The sequence below is a fragment of the Pleurodeles waltl genome, chromosome 10 (assembly GCF_031143425.1).
Source record: "Pleurodeles waltl isolate 20211129_DDA chromosome 10, aPleWal1.hap1.20221129, whole genome shotgun sequence".
NCBI classification, from domain to species: Eukaryota; Metazoa; Chordata; class Amphibia; order Caudata; family Salamandridae; genus Pleurodeles; species Pleurodeles waltl.
The window spans coordinates 846,006,715-846,029,904 of record NC_090449.1 but is presented as its reverse complement, the minus strand read 5'-3'; positions in this window follow the sequence as shown (position 1 = coordinate 846,029,904).

Sequence of the window (23,190 nt, the reverse complement as noted above, 5' to 3'; positions counted from 1 at the left end):
TAATTCAAACCCTTTTTGATAAAGCTGAAGTGTTTTGGTGGTGACATAAAAACTATACCTAATCATCTGTTATCCCGGTGCAGGCCTCAGAATCAGGCCAGAAGTATAAGATGTTTTTTGTGGATCCCGACGCCTTTGTAACTTCTTTATTCCGCAGGTGTGCTACCGAGTTCGAGGTTTGACTGGAGCCTTCCTCTTCAGATGAAGTGCTCCTGAGCGCCTTTATAGCTGTGTAAAACCAGATCAATACACTGATTACCTCCTGTAGGAAAAGACCAATGACTCAGTCCTCAAAATGGTTTGAATCCCCTTGTTCAAAGGCACTACAGAATCTGAAATTGGCAATTAAGAAACAACCTATAAACCCTGAGGAAGTGAAACTTTGCCGTTGGAAATATAATGAAGAGATAAACAGGAGGAAGGGGGAATTAAGGAAGAAAGCTTGGGAGGACCTGACTCTAGCTAGCACTATAAGATATGGGTCTGTGTTCTGGGTAATAGTCAATCAACCTAGCTTTGCTCCGGAGAATACCCCCAGTTTATGCCATCATATACTTGCTGAGGATTGGGTAGCTCATTTTGAGAAGATGTTGAATTGTTCTTCGGTCGATATGAGTGATCAGACTGAAGTAGTCCTTGTGAAGTCCAACTCGGCTTTTAACCTGGATGAGGTATGAACTGGTAAAAATGGGCTTACAAGGAACAAGGCTGATGGAGTCCCCCCAGATGTGTCCCTGTTGTATAGTGATGTTTGGGCCACAATTTTAACAATATTGTTAAATGAGGCAGTGAGAAAGGGCCCTTTGGCTTCCTGGTCTTTTGCTACCATAATTCCTGTTTTCAAAAAGGGACACAGGGGTAACCCAGGATGCTACATACCTATCTCCCTTATTGATTCTGTGATGAAGGTCCCGGGGAAGGTCTTATTGGACAGGTCACGTTCCTGGGCCAAGGAAAACAACATCATAGTAGGAAGACAATATGGGTTACAAGAGGGGATGTAAACTGTAAATCAGTGTACAACTCTTTTCCTGGTAGCCAGTGAATACACCATTGCCCTTTTGGAGAACTTGTACCTCACACCTGCATTTGATCGGGTTAAGAGGAACAAACTGTGGGGGATTATGCTTGAAATGGGAGTGGATCATAATATTGTGTCCTTCTGATGACCTGCACTTAGATACACAGGCAGCTGTTAGATAATCAGTTGACATGTACTGCACAGAGTTTGAGAACGAGTCGTGGTATCAAACAAAGATGTATTTTGGCCCCATTTTTGTTTTGCCTACAAATAAACAGTCTAGAGAAGGCATTAGTGGATGTTAAGGCCGATTGTCCTAAAATTGGCTCCTGTCTGTTGCCAGTTCTCTTATATGCGGACGATGCTGTCCTGATGACGAGAACCGCCAATGAGCTGCAGAAATTACTGCACACCTTTGATGCCCTTCTGGATACAGTAGATCTTTCAACTAATTTGGCCAAATCTTTCATCTTGGCGGTAGGCACTAACTCCCCAAATTGACGTCATTTTTCTTAAGGGATTCACCTCTTGCCAAAACTGACCCTTTTTCTTAATCAGGGGTCCTGTTTAGCGTTAAATTAAACTAGAAGACTCTGTCGGAAGCCAAGAGGAGGGATCTTAGGAAGACAATTGGGGTAGTTTTTAGTTTTGTCTTCTCAAATACGGAATCGGTTGTTGAAGGCCTTATCGAAAGTTTATGAAGCAAAATGTACCTCTAGGACATTGTATGGGAGTAAATTGTGGAGCTGTTGTTTAGCAAGGGAGTTACAGGTTGAGGAGAATACATTTTTAAAATGGCTGCTCTTTACCCTACAATATACCTCCAATTTTGCAGTCCACGAGGAATTAGGGGTCAAATACCTGTGTGATTCGATTGTTTTGCGGCCATTGTTATTTTGGGTAAGGGTGAGGAGTGAGGAGTTGGGATTAAATAGAGATTGTGAAAGATTGCTTACAGTTGTCTAATGTTTTATAAATGCCCTGGTTTAAGTATGTAAAGGAAACTTTCAATATTTTGGGCTGCTGGGGGATCTTCCTCAACCATGATGGTATTCTTAACAATGATTTGAAATAGGTGAAGGATTCCTGTAAGGAGAGAGCTTGAGTACTTAGAGAAGAAGATGAGCTGTCTAAAACTTCTGTTCGTCAATGAGTATTGACCACTCCCTCATGGGACATTGAACCGTATCTAACAATGGTGAAGAATAACAAGAAAATATGTCTTTCTTCCGACTTAGGTTGAATTTGCTTCACCTGTGGTTAGCTTTTCCTCAAGCATGTTATGATTCTTTGAGTCTGGGTCCTTGTAGATGTGATGGAATTTCGGCATGGGACACATTACATTTTATGTTTTTTGTAAACATTATTATGTCCCAAGAACTTGTTTCATCATTTCCCTGTTGAAAGGGAGTGGCTTTAGGCAGGCATATTTAATCAGGTCTTAAATATATTTAGTGAATGGTTTACCAAACAATTAGTAAATCAGCACCTACAGATGTACTCCTGGAATGATTGCAAATTTACTGCTTTTTGGAATTCACAAGTATTAACATTAGTAGGTTTGGAAAGCTGTGCCAGTCTCAGATACATGCATAATGATGGCAATCAAACACCCATAGAGTCACTAGATGAATGCTTGCAAATAGTCTAACCACTAGTAATCCCATTGGTAGCATTCCAGCCCATCATGTTTTTGCTCACTGTGCCACTCTAGACAGAGTCCCAACTAATGCAGATCAGTACTGGCCCCACTGCTCAAGGAACAGTCCATCCCAAACCTTAGTCATCTCAACCCTTCATCCTGCATTCCACTGCTTTTGTATTTGGGTAATTTGAGATTAGCAACCCTCGATTCTCACTGGCTAAACTACGCCCCTCACTTTTCAGAGTGAATTGCCACTGCATACAAGATTATCATTAGCTAACGAAACCTCATTTGACTCAGTGCTGCCTTTGTCCTATCCTTCACATGTTTTAGAAGAGTCACTGCAAAAACAAGGGCTCTTTTTGCATCTGTGATGTCTTCTCTAGTGATTAACCAGCAATGCACTACCTGATTTACCAAACTTTTGATCCCCAGAGTCACTAAATGAGGCAACATTGTAAATAGGTCTGCTATCTGAAGTCATTCTTACTTCCCTGAGTTGGTATTATTATTAAGTATATTGTGATCTCTCCATGATGTCCAAGCTTTTTACATTGGTTGGCCTTGACTCATATAAATGTTTAGGTTGCCTAATTTATTGATTAGTTAACAATTCTATATTTATGTAGCACAGTGATGCAATTGACTGTGGAGCTTACTTCTCCAATTTCACGTACTGTAGGTTTGCTGCAGGGCTACAAACTGGTGTCCAAACTCTTATTTCATGCTAGTTTTTTCTGGTAAGCAGTCACCAGAAACATTAGCCAATATAGGCCTATCAAAAGATGGTCTATGGTTACCTTGAGGGTTATGACAGTTGGTCTATTTTTTGCACATTACACATAACCTCAGGTACTTCTCTTCATGTTACTGCTTGTTCAATAGAACAGTCTTTTTAAGTGTCTTACAATATGTTTTAGGAAAAAAACATTACATGCACTTTGGCAGTATTTGATATATTCTGGAGCTATTCTTCATATCTGGACCCATACAATCTATTTCACATGAAAAGAAAGAAAACCGAAAAATAAAGCCCTTTGGGGGAAGGTTAATGAGGTGACTTTGTATTATAAGAAATATAATACCCTATGACGTATGCTAAAAGGAAAGTCACATGTTCACCAAAAAATAATAGCAATATTGTTTCAGGGTCTGTTTTATAATAACTGTGACTGTTGACCACAGTCAGCCAAGTTTTGGAAATTTAGGTCCTAATTACGAGTTTGGCGGACTTTTGGTAAGACCGACGTGGTGGCGGCCCCCAAAAGACTGCCATGTTGGTAATCCGACTTCCATATTAAGAGTCACACAGCCAAAATAAAAGCCAATGTTCTGAAACAACTAGGACAATGGAGGGCGGGAAAGAGGCGGTCCCACCACCAGCACCGCCAGCGCACCAAAAAAGCTCAGATCATATAACAATCTACAAATCGGGATAGCGGTTCTTCCATGATGGTGTGAACCGCAGCGGTCGGCGGGCAAATCAGTAATACACCACAACACATAAGATTTTTGAAAACCCCACACCTTACACACATCCACACACCCGACATACCTACACACTACACTATAAAACACACCCCTTCACACCTCACAATCCTTTGCAGCAATAATGCCAAACACAGCCAGATAGAAGCCACTTAAAAAAATACTACAAAGCATACAATGGCCACTCCTGCACATTTCACTGAGCACTCATCCCACAGTTGCACAACACACACAACATACAAATTAGTACCCCACATAATAGAAACCAACCGTCACAGCACCAAGACCTCATCACTAATTTATTTTCCTTTCCATTTGCTTTTATTTCTTATACATCACTGTCTCGTCCACCACTACCATGTTCCCACAAAAACATCTATGTTTCACTGATGGTGAGTTAAGGGTTATGGTGGCGAAATCACCAGAGTAGAGCCACACCAATTTGGAGCACAAGTCCAGCAAACATCAATAGCCAGAAAAAATTGAGTTGTGGCAAATGATAGTCGACAGGATAAATTCTGTAGGCAGCCATCCACGCACAAGGGAGGACATCTTAAAGAGGTGGAATGACCTCAGGGAGAAGGGCAGTTCCATGACTGACAGGCACCAGCTCAGGACTGGTGATGGGCCCCCACCTCATCCCCCAACTTTCACATCATGGGAGGAGAGGGTCTTGGACATCCTGCATCCCGAAGGCCTGACAGGAATACCTGGGGGAGTTTAGTCTGGTAAGTCACTACACCATTAATGTCACCAAAAGGTTTTGCCTTGCATGCTCACTGATCACCTATGGCTACCTCAACAACCAACCCACTCACCACCCCTGTGACCACCACCCCTGTGATCAAATGTCCAAATACTCCTCTCTGGCATGCCCCATGTCAACTAAACTCACCTGGAGGCACACTGTCTGTGTATGGCATGGGTAGTACAGGAACTGACAGCACTACAACTCCCAGCAGGCTGTGTTCCACCTCTAAGAAACCCAGAGCAGTGTACTACAATTAAAATAGCCTTGCATGTGTAACTAACAATCAATTCAACACACCTGAATGCTCCACTATTGTACAGCCTATGGCAATACCATCAATGCTATGGCCTACTACCAGTACTATTAGAAGCAGCATACAGCTACAGCTATGTTTCTTACTAAAATGGCCCTTGAAATTACCATCCAAACAATGTCATGCACTCACCTGGTAGGGAAAACTATATTGGAAGATGGATGTAGTTGCAGAACACCCATATAAAGGCCCTTCTTAAATGGTAACTCCCATACTGTTGGCCAGCTCTGTTACTTTAGTACATTGTGCAGCTGTTAGTTGGACTGAATGATGCTATACACCTTACTAGGAGATACCTTTACATTGTCATGTCATTACTCAGACAAGATATGTGTCAATGAACTGTCAGTTAACCACCAAGATACTCCAAGATCATTGAGCATGGCATATGCAATTGGAAATCGCTGTGTCCCACATAGCTGTAAACCAGATTTGGAAGCAGATGTCATTGCCATAACAAGGGATCATGTAAAGGCTTTGTGTACATGTCACTTAGCATGTCTAAGGGACAACCTTTGATATCACTTGTTGCATTACTTTCAACAACTGTGTGTTCCACTTTACCTACAGGTAGCTTTGCCATTGTCACCATGGAGAGGACACCATGCACTGACACTACCCCTCTGGATGAAGGTCCGAGTGAGGAAAACACTCCTGGATGTGTGGACATTGAGGACGCAGCTGGCCCATCTGGGACACAAGGTCAGTCAATGACTGTGAACCTCACGCAGCCCATATCTACTCTTCCCAGCCCTTTTGCATCAACATCACAGGCAACCATTCACCCTCAGACCTGTGTCCCAAGGGCAGTGTCTTCCATCTGTACCCCCCAGTAGGGGGACTCAGGTACCTCTACTGGGGGGTACAGATGGAAGACACTGTGAACCCAGACAATGATGAACCTGCCACCAGTTGGAGTGGGCAAACTGTGCACAGGCACATGGGGGCAGGGTGCATGGGAGGGATGGTGTGGGCCTTAGGATGGAGGCTCCTAGGGACACAACTGGCCATGACACCATCTCCCAAGTCTTGGGAGCGTACCAACAATCCCAAGGCATGATTCACCAGGTACTTACCATGATGAGGGCGATCAGACAGCCGCAGAGGGACAAACACCAGGAAGTCATGCAGCAGTGGCAGGCCCAGATTGCCCACTTGGCTTCCATCGCAGGGTTGCTGAGAGATATGAATACCACCCTGAGTAGTGTTTGTACCCAACATCTGGCCTCTTCCACTAGCAATGAAACATCAGGCCATTCTACATCTGTGACAGCTAGTGGAATGGGGGTCCAGCCAGAGGAAGAGTATGCCTCAGACACCCCAGCCTCTGTACCGGAAGAACCCCCGCTAACATGAACGTCTCCTCAAACATCCAGGATGAGCAGATGCCAAGAGCAACACCACCGCCAGTAAGTGAACCTCTACTGATTGGTTCCCCTTATGTGGCACAGATACACCATGTCGACTGTTCTGAGACCTATCTCCATTTTCCTATGGTACAAGAACACTGGACTTGTGTTTCCAAAAGTTGTAGCAGCTACCCTGATGATTTCATCCAACCCTTCACTGTTTACTCCGTGTTGTTTTCTTTCAATTCACTCATTTGCTGTGTACTCCCCAATAAATATCACTTTGTCACAGATCATATGTTAGAGTCATTTATTAACCATATACAACTGTCATATATAACACCTCTTGCACAAAAACCTTTCTCTCAAATATAAAACCTTTGTTATATTGCACACACGTACTGTATAACCAAGCTAGACTTTGCATTGCCTAACAATGATAGACATAACTCAAATCACTTGTAATTCACTTTCTCACATATATGTTGCAAGGATCACACAGTACTGCTGATAACTTCCGAGTTTCAACATAGGTGTCATACACTATCAACCCACAGACTTCTGAAGTTAGGGACATGTCAGTCTTACACTGTCCCAGGAGGCAAACATATTGGTTCAATGTATCATCAGCTAAAGCCTTCTCAGATATCCATACCATAGCTCCAAAATGACTATACCCCATGGAACAGATAGAGGTCAATAAAAATGTCTCCAGTCATGGAACCTTCTACTTACCAGGTTCAGATATCGGTAGTCTTACTACTCACCTTTGCCATTCTTCAGACACATGCACATTGGTCTGCAATAAGGGATCACCCTGACAGCTACTGGCAAGTTTGTTTTTTACCAACACAAACAATTATGATGTCAGAGGGTATGGATTGCACATGATGACATGTTTCAGAAACAAATGAACACACACATGGCACTATTAGCCCCACATCAAATGCCAAACAGGTCTTTAGTGTAGAATAGGACAGTACTATCTCACTGTCATGACAGTCTGAGAACTCACACACACAACAAATCTCAAGCCTGACAATACCTGGTTCAATCCATGACCATCTCAATTGTCAGTCTGTAAATCCCATCTGCCTGTGACAGTGTCTGATATTACCAAATGATGATGAGCCTGTTAATGAATCTGCAATTTGTAAATGACAAACATAAGGTATAGGCCACATTGGTACATAAACATTACGCCGCCAATAAGACTTACAAATGTAACTTTGATTATGCATTGTGAATAATGTAGACCATGTTGATCAAATGGCTGGATACTACACCATGTAACAATCTGCATGCATAGCTGAGTCATGGGCTTTGGAGCCACAGGTAGGCCTTTCTCATTATATATACTTAACCACCTCCTATTGAGGTAAACCCCCCTGTTTAGCATATGGCTCTTTAGTGCATGAACTTAGGGATCCTAGGCCCTGACGAATGCCCCAGACCTTCTTCGGCTCTAGTTAGTGGGCAGAAACATGTTAGCCAGTGATTTATTGGTGACTCTTCGAGTCTTTATTCTCTAGATGTGTCCCATTGCATTTTTAATCTCACCAACAATCACCGCAAAGAAAGGTGTAATATTACACAAGTAATTGATTAGGTGATTTTAGACTCTCTGTAGTACAACTTGATCCTGATTTTATCCAGATAAACTTTTTCTCCACACTCCCTCCAAGTTCTTTTAACGATGAGGTTGAGTCCATCCAGATGGTACTATCCTACCTGGATGGGGGTAGGTGGTCATATGATGAAGCATGTCACTACATAGTGTGTAAGGCCACCTAATCCGTAAGGAGAAACTCCCCTTAGCCCATTCTGACAACCACATTCAGCAGACATATAGGTCCCGAATTCCGGGAGATACAGACGGTCCAGTAAAAATGTACTTTATTTTGTATCTACGTGATATCCCATACTCTTTGTGTTATTTGTTGCATGCCCAGGGGAGGCAGTATGGGGTCTCAAATTATTTTCCCCTCCTCTCCCGTTATGTTAAGTTACAGACACACATGACAAATGTGACTTACGAACCAGCCAGGCCCTCTCTGTGTATTGTTGTGTCATCAGCAGTGGGATATTGCTGTTACGCATGATGAAAGAATCATGGACTGAGGCCGGGTACCTTGCACAAACGTGTGTAATGTAGAGGCCAGCCAAACAGGCCACTTGGACATTAATGGAGTGGAAGTTTTTCCTTTTCCTATACACCTGTTCATTGGCATTTGGGGGAACCAGTGCTACATGGGTGCCATCTATGGCTCCAACTACATGTGGAATGTATCCCAAAGCATAAAAATCAGCCTTTACATGGGCCAAATCTTCATGTTGTGGAAATCAGATGTAGCTGTCCACGTGTTTTAACAATGCAAACAGTACAGCTTTCAAGACTTATGAAGATAGGCTGAGACATTCCTGCAGTTAGGGCCACGGTATTTTGATAGGAGCCTGTGGCCAGGAAGTGAAGCACTGACATTATTTCTGCAATGGGAGGCATGCTAAAGGGATTACGAATGGCAGGGATCAGATCTGCCTTCAGCTAATAACAGAGATCCATGACTGTATGCCTATCCAGGCAGTAGATCTTAATCACATGTCACTCCTCCATGGTCTTTTAGTGCATGATACACTGGAGGTTGTCTCGCTCTTATCATGCCAGAGTAACTATGTGGAAGAAAACCAGAATGTATGTGTATCACTCAATCTGTACAGCGTAAGTATGGTCACACCTACGTCACATATGATGCTAAATACTGAAACATGAAACTGTACATACATTGTACACAGCACGTACCTAGGAAAATAATGGTTCATAACTGCATTCACATACCCTAACCCCTATCATGTTTTAAAAATAGAGAAACGTCAGTGACAGTCTATGTGACATTAACTTTCTTAACAGGTTGCACATATTTGGTACACCTATACCATTTTCAGATTGTCATTATTCTGCTGACAATACTGTTACATGTGCATAACTCAGGATACATCAATTTGACATCCTGTATATAATACATGCACATTTCTACATGTTTGATTAAAGCCAACAGTGAACACAATGTCATAGATATGTTTCACAGCATGTGACACAGGTTTTAATACTGTTTCCTTCATATATGAACCTTAAAATGGCAGTTGCCTGACCTACTGTCCTGGACATTAGGAATTGACCTAACTCCGCGGACGGATGTCATCATGGCGGTAGGCGGATACAACCAAGGTGGACATTGTCATTGGAACACATTGCTGCCTTTGGCGGTCTTAGGCCAATGGTGATGTCCACCAGCGGTCATGGTCTTGCACGTGGTGAACATGACTGCCATCTCATACTTCATCTCTCACTTGACTCCTGACACTACTGCCAGCAAGACCTCCACAACCAGAGCTGCTGTGTACTGCCTCTGGGAGCAATCATGCCATGTCCTGCAGGTGATAGACCCCCTGCAAGCTTGTGGAGGAGGTCCTACCCCTGAATGAACAGCTCTATGGTGCACCAGATGAGCAGGTAAGTGCAATGCAATACCAATGTTTGCATTGTTGAGTGTATGATCATGTTTGAGAAATGTGGTAGAATGAAGGATTGAGGTCATATGTGTGGGCAGATAGACATGTGCACATGTGCATAGATAGATTTTGAGTCCTGAGGCATAGTAGAGAGTGTGTGATGTATGTACCCTGACCCACCTACATATTGTATTACATGTTAATTGAAGGTTTAAAAATATTTGGACAGATATACCATGTTTAGAGGTAGGCTTGTGGTCTGGTCACATGTTTCAAGGTGGCACCTGGTGCTGGATATGCATGTTGTATGCTTGTCTCAACGTCACACATGGACAGACTGCAGATAGTCATTCCTCACTGAAGGGGATGTTGTAAGCAGTCTGTGTATGGCCTACTTGCATTAACTTGTTTTTTCACCCAGCTTGTTTTGGTATAGTGCATGTGGACATGACATTCTCTTCTTGTCTCTGTCATCCATGCAGGTCACTGCTCATCAGAAAAAGGTAATTTGGCATGCCATCGCCAAGAAAGTGTGGACCCTCGAGGTCCACAGCTGGCAGACCACCCACTGTAGGAAGAGGTGGGAGGACCTGAGATGCTGGGCCTGGAAAATGGCAGAGGTCCAGCTGGGGATTTCCTGTCAAGGAGGAAAGGGTGCCCATCGAAACTTGATCCCCCTAATGGCCTGCATATTCGTGGTGGCCTGCCGGAGTTGGATGGGCGTTTGAGGGCAGCACAGCAGCCACAAGGGGAAAGTACAGACTTTACACATTATCAGGCCTTTACCAGGTTAGGGTATGATATGAAAGATTCTAAGCTCTGACATTGTGGAAAGTGCAAAGGGTCAAAGATCTCCAAGGAACACATAGATGTACAGCCCCCAACATTGGTACACAGGTATGCACATTATTTTGTGTATAGGAACATATTACTCACCTATGTTGTCCCCTCTGTACAGAGACATATGATGATGTAAATGTGACTGTGTCATATGTGTACCCCTATACAGCTTTTCATATGCTGCTGGTTGTTCCTTCCCACCTACAGATCAATACTCCCAATATCATGATGGTAAGTTGTCCAGGTATTTGTCCTCTGTCCATTACAATGTCCCATGATCCATGTCTATGTGCAACATAGAGTCTGACAATTGGAAGCCATTCCTACTTTTCAAAAGGTTTCTGATGAGTGACAACATCATGTGAGGCTGTGATGACCATCTGTCATTTCACATGCCATACTAGCAAAAATGATTCAGACCTGCTACAAAGTGAACCCCTTTGGTAAGTGAGGGATGTACATTGGCCTCTGTAATGTGTTATCTGAGTGGACATCCTACATGTTGGTAACCATGGAGGTATTGCTAGACTCCTATTAGAACACATGCATTGGTGGCAGGGCTATGAATATTAGTACCATGGACATTTTCTGTAGGTGTGAAGTGGCTACACAGCTATTTCCTTAGCCATAGTGTTGTAGGCTATTAATCACGGTTACAATTTAAACTTTTTAGAGCCAACATAATGTGTACATTGAAAGCTTATGTAATGAATGCACACTGTGATGAGTTATGAACATACTTCATGTTGCCTGTTTGGATATGTTTTGAGTCCTTGTCATATTAAAACCTATTGTTTGCACTGACAGCAATGTGGTGCAGGTGTGGTAGTCCATATACACATGTGAGGGGTATGGAATATGTAGTCAGGCATTTGGCTTGCATCATAGTGGGTGTACCTGTCATGGTAGCCTCAGATGTGGTTTGTCACTCTGTATTTTTTCCCAAACAGATGTAAGGCTAGTCATGTCTCATGTTTGCATAGTGATGTTGCCGCTCAGTTATTGGGCTATTGATGGAATAATTTCTTGATACTTTTAACTGTATGTCACCTTCATGCACATGACAGGTGTCCATTGACTTGAAAGAGTACATATACTACCTGTGGTTATGTGTATGTACATGCTCTGAACCTTAAATGAGTGCTATACTTTGTTTTCAGGAAGACAATGAGTAAGATAACTTGGTCCACAAAGCATGTATAATCCTTTCCTATATCACTATTGGTACATGTGTAGATGACATGTGTTTTGACCCCTTCACCGGGTGCAAAGTGGTCTTCTTCTTATCCTCCTTTCAAGTCTAGCGAGTAATGAGGTTGAACGTACCAGAGGTGGCATATTCATCCCAGGAAAGTGCCCTGAAGGGACCACGCACTCACTAGCAAATGGGCTACTAGATCCCCTCCCACCTACTGACGAAGTTCCTGTGATGTGTGGCATCTGGCCATCCCAGTATGCCACATTCTAGCTCCTTTCAAGATGTCACATTCCATCCTTGGTTGTGAGAAGCACGGTAGCGCAACCTAGAGGTGTGGCTACCTGAGGTCAGCACGCACATGGTAAAACTATATATGGAAGAACAGAGAGGGACTCTCCAATCCCAGTGGACTAGTTTGACCACAACATCATACCTCTTGTGCTTTATTGTACTAAAACTCTATTATGAGGAAATTAAGAAAACAAAAGTTACAGATAAAGAGTATTAGAGATAATGACAGATTGGTTTTAGGAAATAAAACTGTCATGGGGCGTGGCCACGCCGACAACCGTAATGGCTGTGCGGTGCTGAAGCTCTGGCAGCAGGGCCCCTGAAAACCACTCGCATGGGCATCTATCACGGTCGCTGGGGTGAGGGATGTGGTAGGGGGACACCTGATAACTGTGGGAAAAGCAGAGTCCACAATCAAACGCCTCAAAGAAAGCAATCACACCCCAGCTGAGGTGCGACCAGCTCTGTCTCAGCTAGTGTGCCTCTGAGGCCCTGCAGTGACAGAGGCTACAGACGAGTCTGCGGCGGGTGGCTACAAGGGCAGCAGGGTGCTGCCTGAACACATAGCGGCTGCTCCCTGCCTCCGTCCTTTCTCCCACTTCACACCTTGGATAGACCCATGAAAGACTGTGGGCCTGCGGTGGTGAACTTGCCCAGTGCATGTGGTCTTGCTGGGCCTTCACACCTTGAATACAGACTGGCGGCCCCATGCACGACTGGGCTAGATTCTACAGCTACAGCCACCTGCATTGATGAATCAGCGGCGCTGCCCACTCGTCACGCACTACCCTCATTCTCACCTGTGCCCTTCTGGGATACTAACAGCCCCAACAGTCCTCTACCTCCCCACCTTACTGCAGACCGTAGGTGCGGGCAGCGCTGCTGAAAATGGGAGGCTCACCACTACCTAACACCCACCACAATGAATAGGAGCCAGCCAGAGGCATACTCACAATTGAGGGAGAATAATCAGATCAGCAGCACTACCCCCTGACTGCTATGCCTACTGGTGAAAGGGCGTTGCACCATGCAGCTGCTCCCCCATTGATTATATTAGACTGCTTGCATGACTGTAGGGGAGACAGCCCCTCAGTACTGACGTCTTGGGTGAAAGCACCTCATCGCATAGCACCAGTGCGGGAACAGTTAGCAGGCTCCCAATGTGGACATGGTGTGCGGTGACCCGACACAGAGCAAACTCCCTTTTGAGAAAACTCAGCTGCAGACACAAGTGCCTTGGCACCTGCTATGGAGGAGGACATGGTCAGGGGTGCTGCACCAGGATAACTGGTTGGCGCGGAGGCCATAATGACAGAGATCCATGGGGCTTCTGTGCTATCAATACCTGGTTTGAAATCCTCACTTCCAGACTCAACAAAATGGGGGAGCATCTGTTGGACAACACACCCACCTGGAGGGCGAGGAGGAACGTATCTCTGGGCTCGAGGGTGGTGCTACGAGAATGGATAAATTATTGGATATATTGGAATCCAGGCTCAAGACGGTCTTAATAAAGAATGAAGATCTGGAGGCAGGGGCAACCACAACAGTTTAAACATTTCTGGAATCGCAGAGACCACAAACACTGGTGACATGAACCTGTTTGTGGAGGGCCTCCTTGCAGAGCTATTGGGACGTGAAAATTTCACATCCACCTTTATGGTGGAAAGGGCACACCACACTCTTGGTCTGCTGACTGCACCAGGAGTCCCTGCTTGCCTCATTGTTGCAAGACTACTTAATTACAGGGACAGTAATACGTCGCTCTGGCTTGCCAGGGAACGGGGTCCACTTTACTACCAGAGCACTGTGGTTTCAATGTTTCGAGATTTCACTCCAACAGTCCAGGAGGCCAGACATAAATTTGTAGATGCCAAGTAAAGGCCCTCTGTAAAGTAGATATCCGCCATTGCATTCTCTAGCCTCACAGACTGCATGTGGATGTGAATGGCAAACCCCACTTTTTCGACACTCCTGAGGATGCCCTGGTGTTCTGCAAACATCATGTCAAGAACAACGCAACACTCAGGGGGGTGACTCCAGGTCACACTCCCCCGAAACAGAAGCTGCTGCTAGCATGTTCCTCTTCCCCTTCATTAACGCTGGCACCCCCCCATATCTAAGGATGAACATTATCAACTTTTGATGCCACTCTCTGCATATGCAGTTGTAATTGCTGCAGTGTTGTCCTGCGTCACCTGCTCTTGGTTTTCACATGAAGCTCACCCATTCCCCATTCTCTCTTGTAGCTCACAACCCTTCATCTGTAGGGGGATTGCTGCCACTGTGTTGCCACGCTCACATGGTTGATACCAAATTGCTCACTGTTGGGTTTATGTTGTTGTTTGATTGGGATCTTTGGGATCCACCAGGCAATTTTTTGCCAGGTGTGGGTGGGGGACGGTAATATTCATCAGCTGGGGTGTTTGTTTTTGCTTTTCTAACTTGATACAGTGCTGGTTATGCTATTCATGCCACAACTTACTATGGATAATACTAACATACTAATGGCAAGCAACAATTACAATAGGAAGCAAACTATAGATATAGGGGGTCATTCTGCCACCGACCACGGGAGCACCGCCAACAGGCTGGCGGTGCTCCCACGAGCATTCTGACCGCGGCGGTTCAGCCGCGGTCAGAAGCGGAAATTCGGCGGTCTCCCGCCGACTTTCCGCTGCTCGGGTGAATCCTCCATGGCGGCGGAGCGCGCTCCGCCGCAATGGGGATTCAGACACCCCCTACCGCCATCCTGTACATGGCGGGAAACCCGTCATGAACAGGATGGCGGTAGGGGGTGCCGCGGGGCCCCTGGGGGCCCCTGCAGTGCCCATGCCAATGGCATGGGCACTGCAGGGGCCCCCGTAAGAGGGCCCCGCAAAGTATTTCAGTGTCTGCAAAGCAGACACTGAAATACGCGACGGGTGCAACTGCACCCGTCGCACCCCTGCAACTACGCCGGCTCAATTCTGAGCCGGCGTCCTCGTTGCAGGGGCTTTTCCTCTGGGCCGGCGGGCGCTCTTTTGGAGAGCGCCCGCCGGCCCAGAGGAAATGTCTGAATGGCCGCCGCGGTCTTCTGACCGCGGTGCGGTCATTTGGCGGCGGTACCTTGGCGGACGGCCTCCGCCGTCCGCCAAGGTCAGAATCAGGGCCATAGTTCCCATGTTCTGGAACCTGTGTCGTATCAACAACCCCCGCAAAGGTAAGCATATTTTGCAGTACTAGACCAGACATAGTGTGCAGGTTACCTTCCTGTAAGAAACACATCTTCCCTCTGGTACCACACACTCCTTTGCCTCCACATAGAGACTGCACCATTATTTTCCTTGCTATAGCACATACTACGAAGAAGTCTGTATTTTTATCCGTAAGAACCTCCCATTCCAGCGCTACAGCACTTACCTCGATGAGGATGCCCTGGCCTACATCTTTCATTCTGCACCTCATGGCACCTGGACACACATTGACTACTGGTTGCTATCCAACACAATTTCCCAGTGGCTTTCCCACATTGCACAACTTCCTTGCACGTTTTCCGATCACTCACTGGTGCTACTGACACTTCATATCCCCACACGTGGCAGGGATAGAAACCATGGCGCTTTCCGGACATGGCATTGCAAGATCCATTCTTCCACACCAAACTTCGTGATTCGATCACTGAATATTTCACTTTAAACAGCAGATCGGTCAGTACCCAAGCAACATTCTGGAACGCATTAAAAGTCTACACTAGGGGAGTCTGTATAACCAAACTTTCTGGGGTATTACGTGACATACAACACAGCTTAGCTGAGGCTACCCAGGGCACTGGCTCCCAACTATCTCAGTGTACAACCTGTTTGGACACTTTCCGTGAACTCTTGGAATGTGAGGCAAATTATATGGGTAAAAATGCAGAGGCCCGTAAATATGGCGAGGGGGAATGACCAGGGTGCACACTGGCTAGACTACTACACCCACCATGCTCAGCCTCATATATAATTGAGTTGAATAGGGATGGCGGTATGCGCTCTGTGGGAACGGCTGGAGTACAGACAGAGGGCCTCATTACGAGTCTGGTGCTCTTAGTAGCGCCAGACTCGTGGTGGCAGTCAGACCGATGCACTTCTGGTGATCCGACCGCCATATTATGACCCTGGCTGTCGAACCACCAGGGGACCACCGCCACCGCCAGTAACATGGTTGCTGACGTGGTGGTAAAGGTTGGAGTCATGGTCAGATGCAGCGGGTATCAGCGAGTTCAGCGCCACCATGCTGGTCACAAGTCCCCTTTCCGCCAGCCTTTTCTTGGCAGGGTCCCCACCATGAAAAGCCTTGTGGAGAGAAAGTGCTGAGGACCACGGGGGCTCTGCACTGCCCACAACCATGGGGGCACCTTGGGAAAGTGCACTGACTGCTACGGCACATAATGCACATTCCGGGGGTGCTGGGGGCACCCTCTGTGCAATGGCATTGGCCTCAGCTCCATGAAGAGCCGAGGCCAATGCCGCCGCATGGTTTCCACTGGGCTGACCGGCGGAAACCTCAGATTTCAGACGTTTACACCAGGCAGCCCAGTGGAAACCTCCTAATAAGGCAGTGGGCAGCCCATTAGCCTTGCGGCAGTATCCTTTCCACGGGTCTGGTGGCCCAAATTTCAGACCGCAGTCTCGTAATGAGGACCAGAGTTTTTCAGCTACTACACGCACCTCTGCTCAGCACACTCTAAACTATCCCCAACCACTCTGGAGCACTACCTTGCTGAGGTAGCAATTGTCTGGTTGACCACATCCCAACAACAATACCTTAGTGAGCCTTTTACCACAGATGAGATAGTGCAGGCCATTGATGCTCTAGAGGGGTCTAAAGTTCTAAGCCTTGACGGATTCACTAGAGTGTTTTACAAAGCTTATAGACACATATTTTATAGGCGGAGGCTCTTGAGACAGGTGTACTGCCACCAACGTTGCAGGAGGCAGTTATCACTCTTTTTTGCAAACCCGGCAAGGACCCGCTCTATGTAGCTCCTACCATCCCATGCTACTTCTCAACAATCACAATAAGAACCTGGTCAAGTTGCTAGCCGCACACCTTCCCCTCCTAGTAGACCAATTCATTTTCCCTGCCCAATCCAGCTTTATCCTCCACTTGTTCTGCCTTATCAAACCTCTACACCATATTCTCAGTGCTGAACAGAGTATCACCAACCACGCAGGCAGAGATCGCACTACTAGATGCCGAGAAAACTTCTGATTCCCTCGACTGGTCCTTCCTCCATGTCACTCTCCATAAACTTGGACTCCCACTGGGATTTATTCTCCTGGTCAAACTATTGTACATGGGCCAAACATCTATCATACGACTGAATGGGTCCCTGTCCCCAACCCTTTCCATTTAGAAAGTTACTCGACAGGGGTGTCCGCTGTCACTCCTGGTATTTATTATACCGATAGACCCCTTAGTGCGACACATCCAGGAGAAACACCTCCACATGGGCTTGCAATTCACCAGTGGTCCACTACGGATGTCATTGTACACAGATGACATTCTGTTATTCATTAGTCAAACCTTTACACCTGTACTTGGTGAGATAGCCCAGTTTTGTGAGTTTTCTGGCTTGCATATCAATTGGGCGAAATAAGAGCTTTTCCCACTCACAGATGTTACCCCGCCGTTAGAAAACAGACTTCCCCCTAAAGTGGTGCAGTGATTCCACCAAGTATTTGGGCAGTCATGTACACCAAGACAAAGAGCAAGTCATTCGGTCAAATTATGGATCACCAATTGAGAGGCTGACTGCACAGGTGAACTGTTGAATCCCCGCCCACTATCAATGGCAGGCCGCATCTCGCTAATGAAAATGGTGGTGCTACCCCAATGTTTACATCTGTTCCTAAACATGCCCATTCCACTCACAAAATTATTTTTTGGTACCCTTGGTGGACTATTACTGCGGTTAGTATGGGTAGATAAACACCCTAGCATTAGATGGGATGTTCTAGTCCTCCCGTATGAACGTGGCAGATTCGGGGTCCCACATTTCCAATTCTATTATCTTGCGGCACAATGGCAATTTTACTATCAGTGGATCTACCCTGATGCGGGCCTACCCTACGCCATTCCACAGCATGACCTTGCTGCCCCAACCAGAAGTGCTCCGACAGACACTAACCACCACTGGCTAGGCGTGGTGCAAATGCACCCATCTCCTAGATGGTGAGTTACTTTACTCCCCTGCAGTACACCGGGCCAGCAACCCATTTCTTCCCATAACACAGGAGGCACTCATCCAGCGCACATTGCTTTCCTTAAATATCCTCACATTTGATGATGTATTCGCTGATTGCCATGTTTTCTCCCGTATGGAAGATGAATGCTTTTCCAACGCCACACATATGGATCATTGTACTTTGATGACTCCAAAGCGCTCTCTGTGCCTAATATCCACCCTACCCACTGGCTTCAGTGGAGTTCACACCATTAACCATGGTTATCACAGCAGACTCCAGGGCCAGACTAACCTCCAAACTCTGTTGCGCATGCATAGACCCCCATCTCAAACATGAACCTAAAGGCAGCCTGGGAAACCGAACTTGTGCGCCCATTATCTGATAAAATATGGTCGGCCTCTTATGTCCAAACCCGATTAATGCCCTTCAACCACCAACACAAACTCTTAAACTTTAAGTTGCTCCGCAGAGCCTACACAACTCCCATTCCATTGGTGCATATTGACTCGTCCTGCTCCTCACATTGCCCCAAATGTCACACATATATGGCTGACTTCCCACACATGAGCTGAGCATGTAGCTACATCACCCACTACTGGACTGGTGTGTTTGCCTGGCTGTCACAGATACTGGACACTGTGCTCCAACCAGATCCACTACTGGCCCTACTGAGATAAGTGGAGGATATTCCTAAAGGTTCAGGGCCCTTTCTCCTCATAGCTTTGCTTTTGGCTAAAAGGGAGGTAGCACTACACTGGGGTACCAGGCACCCACCCACAGCATAGCAGTGGTTGAAGAGACTCATCTACTGCGATAACACCAGAAAACTTTATGCATCTCTTCAACCATCTTCGTCTAGGCCAAAGGATATTTGACAGCTGTTGAGGGATCATCTACACACCCTGGATGATACCCTCCAGGGACTATGATGCTCATGAATCTACCTGGTATGACCCCCACATGTAATGCTGTCTATATCATACTCACAAAAGACCTGTAAGACTGTCCAAAAATGTGTTTGGCTTCCTAAATATCGCTATAACGGGACAAATACGCTCGCCTTGCTTAATATTCTGTATGTTAAATAACGCTCTCTATTGCACTGTGTACTCCCTTTACGAGGGGATATAGATCCCTCACTAAACCTTTGTATGGTATGTAATATTTATAAATAAAGTTCTTTAAAAAGGGAAATAAAATTGCCATAAAATTCTTGCATTCTGGAATTGAAAAGAATACAACCAAAATGACAGCAAATTCAAATTCAAGCAATTATAAGGTAGTAGATTAAGTAGTCCCACTTAAACAAAAAAAGCGGTGTTCAGACAAAATATAATTTAAAAAATATTGAGTTGCAGAAATATTGAATTTTAAATATTGTGACAGAAATATCATGAGCAAAAATACTGTTGACAAAAACATAGATGTTTTGAGGTAAGAAATATTGTTTTTAGGTTTCTTTATGTGTTTCCATACAATTTTAATTGTCTTTGTTTTATATTGTTTGTATAATTGTTGTTAATGTTTTAAATCTAGTTTGTAATTTTAAGTTATTTATATTTTAAATTTAATTGTAAAATTGTACTTTATAGTGTTGCAGCAGGTTGTGAGATTTCTACGGTACAGGGTGGGAAGTCAATTAAGTGTAATTAATTTATATATTTTTATTAATTAATAATTATTTATTTCATAATTAAGCTTGTAAAGTGTGCAAAAAATAGTCTCAAGTTATATTTTAGGTGTGGGTTGTTGAGTGTGTAGGGGTATAGGCTGGGAAGTTAATTAAATAATAAATCATAAATTATTAACTAGTTATAAATTAACAATTAACTAATTGTTAATTCATTATGTAAATTGTGTAGTTATTATCATTTTTTTAAATTTAGATATATGCTTAATGTGCTTTCATAGTGTGGGAATTTGTTGAAATAATTATTAAATAACATTTTTTCCTATATTAAATATTACAAAATTGATAATTATTTAATTGTTTAATTGTTTTTAATGCATATATTTCGTTTTATGTTAATAGTTTTATACTCTTATGAAATTAATACTTGTATTAAAATAAGGTATATGTTTGAAGTGAAGTACTTTCTCTACTGTTGCACAGACTGGAGTGCGAATAATAAATGTTGCCCCTCCTGAGACCAACACTTTCCCTACTGTTGCACTGACTGGAGTGAGAATAGTAAAGTTTACCCTTCCAGAGACCAACACTTTCTTTACTGTTGCATCGACTGGAGTGGGAATAGTAAATATTACCCCTCCTGAGTCCAACGCGTTCCCTACCATTGCACAGACTGGAGTGGGAATAGTAAATTTTACTTCTCCTGAGTTCAACACTTTTCCTACTGTTGTACAGACTGTAATGGGAACAGTAAATGTTCCCTTTCTTGAGTCTAATGCTTTCCCTGCTGTTGAACAGATTGGAGTGAGAAAAGTACATTTTACCCCTTCTGAGTACAACGCTTTCCCCGCTGTTGCGCACACTGGAGTGGGAATGTAACAGTATGCGTTCCCTACTATTGTACCCACTGGAGTGGAAATAGTAAATATTATCCCTCCTGAAACTAACGCTTTCCCTACTGTTGTACAGACTGGAGTGGGAAAGTGTGAAGAGTAAGTTTTACCCCTCCTGAGTCCAATGCTTTCTCTACTGTTGCAGAGTGAAGTGGAAATGTTACCTGTATTATTCCAAGAAATCTATAATTTTGTTTATATTGTTTAAAATTATATTACTACTATGTTTCTGTGTATTTTTATTAATTTGTAATGTTTGTAATATATAATATATTTTTTGTGAAATTTATTTTTTATATTGTGTACCTTTTACATGTAACTAGATAGATAGATAGATAGATAGATAGATGTAGTTATAAGTTATAGTTAGGACAATGTTTCCATTGAAAAAGCATTCCTTGACTTGCCTATATCTTTGGCACCGTTTGACTAACCATCACAAAATTTCCCCCATAAAAGTGCCCAGGTCTTGTTACGCACGGAATGTTTCAGGGTGATTCGTCAAGTGAGGACGAGAAAAGGGGGGGTAGGGTAAAAAAATGTGTTTCCCATGTTAATTCCATAGTACTTTAGAACACAACTAGAACCCGAACCACTGGACGAAATTGCACCCAATCTGGCAGAAAGCTACTTTTTGGTACGCTGATTCCACTTTTGCTTTTTTGGCGTAAATCCATTCTGTAGTTTAAAAGAAATCAAAAGGAAAATAAATTTGAAGATCTAGGGCCGCGGATCCTTCCTGACGACTTTATGAATATTGACGAGCTTGTGCAGGGAAATGCACAGCTCTGATTGCTTATTGGCTGGCAAAGCTTTAACCAGGAAGTGTTGCAGCCATCTTGGGACTCAGCTTCAGAGAAAAAGGGTAGAGAAACCCTGACCCCTTAACTCTGGTCCTGGGGTCCCTGAGGGACTCTGCCAGAGGAAAAAACACTTTAAAAAAAAAAGTTTACAGTGAAATCGTAATGTAGTTGCAAATTAAAAAAAACCAAGCATGGTCTCCTACGTTTCTTTTTTTAATAAGCCTCTGGATGGGCCATGTCCCGGGGGCATTGAAAACATAAGGAGGGGGCATATGGGGCTTCCCTCCAAGGCCTATATTTGCCCCAGGGACCGTCAAATCGGCAGGCCTTTGTTCATACTACATGCTGGGCGACTGCATGGCCGCCCGCAGCCAGGGGACCACCACCTTCCAGGGGCTAAACAGTTCCCTCGCTGCCCCAGGAACTGCCACATCCCCACGGAGTGATTGTAAGTGTGGGTGGGTGGGAAGTGTGCCATCCCTGAATCTCCAGGGACCACCATCTCCCCAAAGAATAATGGTAAATTGATGTCCCCCTGCAACCCCAGGGACCACCACATCACTAGTTCTTTAATAATATTGATGGTGGGGGGCTGTGTGGTGCCCTCGCAGCCCCAGGGACCACCACCTCTCCAGGGCATTGATCATATTGACCATGCAGCCCACCTGCAGCCCGGGGACCGCCACCTTCCTGGGGCTGAATTAAAAGAAGGAAGAGGGTCCGTCACGGACCCCCAGGGACTCCCACCTCCCCAGAGCTAATAAAGTTGGAGGGGGGCTGCGTAGCCTCCCTAGAGGAGACAATAATGGCCCTGGGGACTGCCACCCCTTAGGCCAGCTCCTGCTTTGTACCGGGCTGCCCACCCTGGGACATAGCTGTTTGTTTTGCTTGGTGGGAGCTAACAGCTCCCACCAAGCAAATGCAGACAGACTCCGCTTTCTGCAATTGAGAGTGTCTTGTTTGGCTCTCATTGTACCAATGAGATTGCTGGATTCAGATGGCAGCACCACCAGGTAGTGGCGAACTGAGTTCAACTTCACATCGTGTGACAACTGTTGGCCTAACCCTTTTGACTAGCTAGCAGTACCTCACAAGCACCTGAAATTGGCAGGGATTTGTGGCAGCCATGCTTATGAAATTCTGATTTCTCAGGGAAATCGTGTTGCAACAGATCTTACATTCGTCTCACACATGCAAAGACAAAACAGAAGCAAAAATTTGTCCAATATACTTTATTGAATCAACT